Consider the following 6,168-nt stretch of genomic DNA (forward strand, 5'->3'; position numbering starts at 1 on the left):
TCTTTTCACTACACTTATGACCTTTAGTGTATTTGATATCACAACCGTAGCGAATCCATTTTGCTATTTTTTCTTCCAATTTTTGTCTTGTAGATTGTGGAAGGCTAGGGGCAACAACACTTCCATCTTTATAGTTGTGAGTTGTAGGCTTCCTTGTTGGCATAATTTTGCTTTCTATTTTTCTTGCAAACCTGAATTCCTTCTCCAATGAATCAGATTCCCAAAGGCGAACCTCATGTTGGATGGTATCTTTTAAAGTCCCTATGAACACCTCAATCGTATCCTCCTATGGAATATATTTAACCCTTATATTCAATTTTTTGAAGTCCTCAATGTGCTCGATCATTGAACCCTTTTGTTTGAGATTTATCAATTAGCTAAAAAAGGTGTTACTTTTTATATCCTCATAATGTACTATCATTTCTTACGTAAAAATTGCCCAAGTGATAATTTGCTTACGAGAACAAAGCCATCGATACCATACAAACTGATTTGGTTCCAAATATAAAGTTGCAATGCATACCTTTTGTGTGTTTTTCACATTATGGATATCGAAATATTGCTCCATCTGTAGTATCCATGTTACAGGATCCTTGTCGTCAAAATTCCTCATATTGATCTTTGGAACATGGTGGGTCTTCAATCCAACGTTAGAGTCAATGAAATCATTATTAACACTTATTTTGTACTCATCATGAGTTTCATTTACTACAATTTCACCATTAGTAAGCATTTCTTGTAGCAACTTTGTCAAATCTATCTTCAAATCTTCCATGTTTTCTTTAAGTCCTTCTTCTATAATATCCATCTTAGCTTCCACACCATTCATCTTAGCTTCCATGCCATCCATCGTAACTTCTACGTTATCCATCTTAACTTCCACGCCTTTCTTTAAACCATCCATATTAGTTTCCATGCCATCCATCTTAGCTTCTGTTACTTTTTGTGAGAGTGAATTTTTTGCACTTTGTCTCGTAATTTTGATATATCATGTTGCATTTCTTCCTCTTCTACATGAGTCATGGTAGAGTTTCAGGTTGCTTACTAGGTGTTTCCATTTTATTTCTTTGACGCATCAATTAATGATAATTGTGCTTCACTATGCCCTTCCAATTCCTTCAAACTAATTTTTCAAACCAACTTATGCAAAATTTAAAAAACAACTACACACATTTTTTTGCTTTGTAAGAGCGCGATATTGAATCTATTTTAGCTCTGTAATTTTGGCTCTCCAAGCCCTAAATTTTTTTCCTCCAGTATTCCTATGAGTCCTCTTTCCAACCACGCAAGTTTTATCAAGAATATATTCTCCAAGAAAGTGTTATACCAAATCTCCCACAATGGACTTATTATCGACTAGTTCAGTACATAGAACTTGTACGAAGAGCCACGTTTCACTATTTAGAGCTTCGAAATTGAAACCGATATGCAGAATACTACAGTCCATCATCGTTCTATAATTTTTTTTAAAATTTCAATTTGATGCTCAGAGACAAAGTTATGATGATTTTCCCCAGGTCACCTGTTTGAGATGTAATTTGGGAGCCTGCAAAAACCCTACCTTCTTTGGATGATATCTCCGAAAATATAGTGATATAAGTTCTGAAATTCGTACCCAAGGTTCATCAAGATTTCGTCTCAAATGGGTTTTAATTTTAGCTTTGGAAAACTCGTAAAAAAAAATATGGAAAAAATGGCACGATGGTCTGTTTGAAGCACGAAAACCCTAGAATCCAAAGCTCTGATACTAATTGCTATGCAACAAGCTCACAAAATAGAAGAAAATATAGATCAACGACTTTAAAATCATCCTCTTTGAGGGGTTAGTCTCCTTTACATTACACAAATGAACAATTCTTGGATGAGACAAATGACAAAACCTATTTTCTATATTTAGGAGCCTAAGGGGTCACAATATAATCAAAAGCGACATAACAATAATAATATAAGGGCACAACAATAAAAATAGTGGGCTTCTATGGGGCACAATAATAACAATATGGGGAAAATATGGGCGCAACAATAACAATAAGGGCTACAATGACAATATTAATGAGGAAATCACTAGTACTATATGGACCTAACAATAACTTCTTCTCCTATTTTTATTTACCAAAAATAAACTATTCTCTTCTTTTTATTTACTAACTATAGGTTATTGAATGTTTATTTCATTTTAACTTGTTATTTAATGACTATAGGTTATTGAATGTTTATTTCATTTTAACATGTTTGGAAGCAGGTGTTTTTCATTTATAAATATCTCTACCCAAAAACTAGCAATGAAAAAATTTGTTGTGATCTATTCCTCCATTTCTATGTCCTTGTAATACTCACGTTAATTTGTCTCAATGAAGATGATATTATCCTTAATCCCTTCTCAGTTCAGTGGGTACCAAAATACTATTCCTTCATAACATTATTAGTTTTCTATTCTTTCAGGGCATTGTTTGTCTAATATTTGGTAAACCTATTACTAACATATGCTTTAATTCAGCTAGGAAATGTGTGTCGCAAATTGACTTGCAAGAAACAATTAATGTGGCCAATAACTTAATTGTTCAAATTTTGAATTAACACCATGTCCGATGTAAGAATTCCAAACGAAAGAGTTAAAGGATATTCACACAAGTTCTGATTTATTCCCTGGATTTTTCTTCATTATTGCATACAATTCCAATTTATAAATTAGTGAAATATAATCTAGGTTGAATCTTTTAGGTGTCTTTTCCTATTTTGCAGGCCTCATGGAGAGAATTACTATTGTGTATCATTTGATCCTCATTGGGGAATTCATCTCTAATTTACAGTTTTTGTATTGGTGTGTATATATGATTATGATATCTTTCAAGAGCCAGTACTCTGTGACATTGATGAACAAAGTGAAAGGAAGCCGAATGGATGTTGATTTTTAAATTAGATCTTGTGCCTTGTCTCTTCTTTTTTTCTTTCCCCTATTTCTAGTCACTGTTGCTTATCATTGCGAAAATATAACAGTCAAGTTGTGACCTAAGTTCCTATTCCCATCTTGAATAGCATGCATTCATCAGGAGATTATTGTCAAGATAAGTTCAACTACCGTCAGTGGATCATTTCATATTAGGAGAAGAAAGCCTACATGGTGCTACTTAATGCTCAAGAAGCACCAATCACCTCCTTACAGCTAGGAAATACTTTGGCAATTGCTTACAAAACTGTTGTTGAAATTTTTCAAAAGCAATATCCTAAATTTGTTCACCTTAACAAAATTGTAGGAGTTAGGATTGGTATTAAGTTCAGAGAAGCTAATTTAAATTTAAAAGAAAAGAATGAAAAACTTCTAAATATTGTGATGATTTTCTATATGAGTTTTGGGTTCCATAATTTATGATTTCAATCCAATTATTTTACAACACATTTATTCTCTCTTTCTCCCTCTAACACTTATTATAACAAAAAAGAGGAAAAAAGAGAGGCCAAAATTTCTCACTGTAATACACCCCAAATCTTGTTTAGATGTCATATATTTGAATTCCCACAATGAAGGGCCACAAATTTTCCAAAGCCCAAAACTTATGCAAATTGCATGGAATATGCCCCAAATATTTTTCAGATGTCATATATTCGAATGCCCACAATGAAGGGCCACAAATTTTTTCAAAGGCCAAAACTTATGCAAATTGCATGGAGCCATGTGTTACTATGAAAAATTTGAGGTCCCATAAGTAGAGCATGAGAGAGGAATTCTACAAACAACATCAAGATGGATTTTTCAACTAACTCTTCTTCATAAAGAAGCCAAGGTTGCTCAACAGATGAATTCCTTTGATTAATATTTGATGTATGAATCAAATCCACTAGCTAGAAAAGTTGTGGGTATTGGATGAAGGAGTGATAAATAAAATAGTGGATCATTATGCATAATACAATAGATTTTATGACCTCAATTGTAAACAAAGCCTTTTTAATCAATTTTGATAGAGATCTCATCAGAAAGAATGTGTCAAGTGGAAATACAAGTGCAAAGATGAGATCTAAGACCATAGCCTATAATTGTAACCTTGATCAACATGTGTGAGTTCAATAATTAATATGTTCTTCCATCTGTACTCGAGTATCCTCTAAAGTTGAAAATTTTCAAATAAGGTCACCAACGAGGAATTGTTGACTGCTACTCCAATTTAGATTCATACCTTTGAAATTGAGCTAGAAGTAACATGGAAAGTGTTGACAGAAGTATGTGGTAAATAAGGGAAGAGTGTTGAATTTATGAATGTGTCTAAATCTATACAAACTGAACATTTTTTTGAAGGTCTCATTGAGTTGCATATACCTAGACTCCATTTCATCATGGTAGTGACAGAAAATATTGCCTGCAAGCACTCAATATAAAATGCATACCTCAAAGGGGAGATTAAATGTATATATAATAGAAGAACTATTTATGAATTGGTTTGGTCATTTAACGAGAACCATAAAAACAATGAATTGTATTTCTTAATTTAGGATGACCATGTCAACCACAACATGATTTCATATTTCATGTTCATGCTATCCATAAATGGGTATTGTTAGACGTAAGGGGCATATGTACACTTAAGGTGGAGTTCGATGTGGGGTACTTTAGTGTTGGCATTTTGGCACAGGTGTGGCGCTACGGTACAGGTGTTGTCCTTGATGGCAACTCTCTTTGATGATAGATCTCAGTTCAGACTACAAGAATGAAGAGATATCTCATATACGCAGGTTAACTAAGTCCAAGTTGCGTATACACGTCGGTGCTCTATATACTAAGTCGCGTATATGGAGGAGAGCTATATACGAAGTCGCGTATACACGCAGTTTCATGAACAGAAAAGAGCATACATGTCGAGAAGCTTACTTTTGGTCCATGGTAGTTAGTCCTTGGTACTTGAGCCTATGTTTTTTTGGACCAAGGTATCTCGACAAGTGTGTTGATCCCAAGTATTAGGCTCTTGGTATTGATTTATTATGGTTTTGGACCGTGGCATTGAGCAAGGCCTAAGACTATAAAAGGAGAAGAAGATCATTAGGCGAGGGCATTGAAAAGGTCTTGAATATCTGATGAAGAAAGAGATCTAGTATGCAGGTTCTGGGTTGATGATACATTTCTTGATCTGAGCTAAGGAGAGATCACACCGGTTGATGGAAGACAAGATCTAAGGATAGATCGGGATCAAATGGTTTGAAATGAACTATCTTTATATGGTTGATTAATGCGCATTTTTAGATCTGCATATTGAGGCAATGTTATGTTCTGGGTATGACTGATGTCTGGTACAGCTGCAAAGATTTAAGAAAATATTTTTAGATCTGTACGCAGGTTGGTTTCGTTAAAAGCGCGTGTATACGGGGGTTTATTTCATTGAAGTAGCGTATACCTTTTGAAGCTTAATTTTTGGGGTTGCAGTTGGGTCTGACTGTTATTGCAGAGTTCTGTAGTCTGCTCTGTGTTCTGGTGACTGGGTGTTGACAGGGTTTCAGTGGTTCAGTGATTCAAAGATTGATGATGCTAGTCTTGGTTGTTTTGTGCTTCAATGATCTGTTATGAAAATTGGATGAATTGTGGTCTTCAGATTGTAATGTTGTGCTTCAGGAATATCCAGTCTGAAAATGTATGAAAAGTGGTACCTGAAGGAAAGAAGATTGTAGGCCAGCACCTACGTACTAGTATCTTAGCTAGTACAAGAGCAAAGGGGGTTGGAGCTCCCTTCCAGGAGATTCTGGAAAACGAGAGAAGGTTGTAGCCTTCTGCAGGTTGTAGCCTACGTACTGGTATAAGGCTGCACCAGTACAAAAGATTGTAAACTGAAGTTTCTTATTAAAGAAAGATAGAGACGACTTGCAGCAGGTGGTTTTCACCCACATTGGGTTTCCACCTTATATCATGGTGTTCATGTGTGTGGCTTTTGTGTGATGATCTGTTCTGTTATACTGCACCTGTTTACTATTAATATGGTTAATAATGTTCTGATGCATTTACTGAAGATAAGCTAACTGAATCATAAGATTTCTGGTTATACGCTGGTTGCTTTAGACACAGTAGCGTGTACACGCTGGGTCACTTAACTGAAGTAGCATATATGTTTCTGAGTATGAAATTGAAAAGGTTTTATTGATCTGATAATACTGATTCACCCCCCCCCCCTCTCAGTATTATTTCCAACA

This window comes from Pinus tabuliformis, chromosome 2_1 (assembly GCF_031772625.1).
Source record: "Pinus tabuliformis cultivar Carrire ecotype Pingquan chromosome 2_1, CPIR1, whole genome shotgun sequence".
Classification (NCBI taxonomy): domain Eukaryota; kingdom Viridiplantae; phylum Streptophyta; class Pinopsida; order Pinales; family Pinaceae; genus Pinus; species Pinus tabuliformis.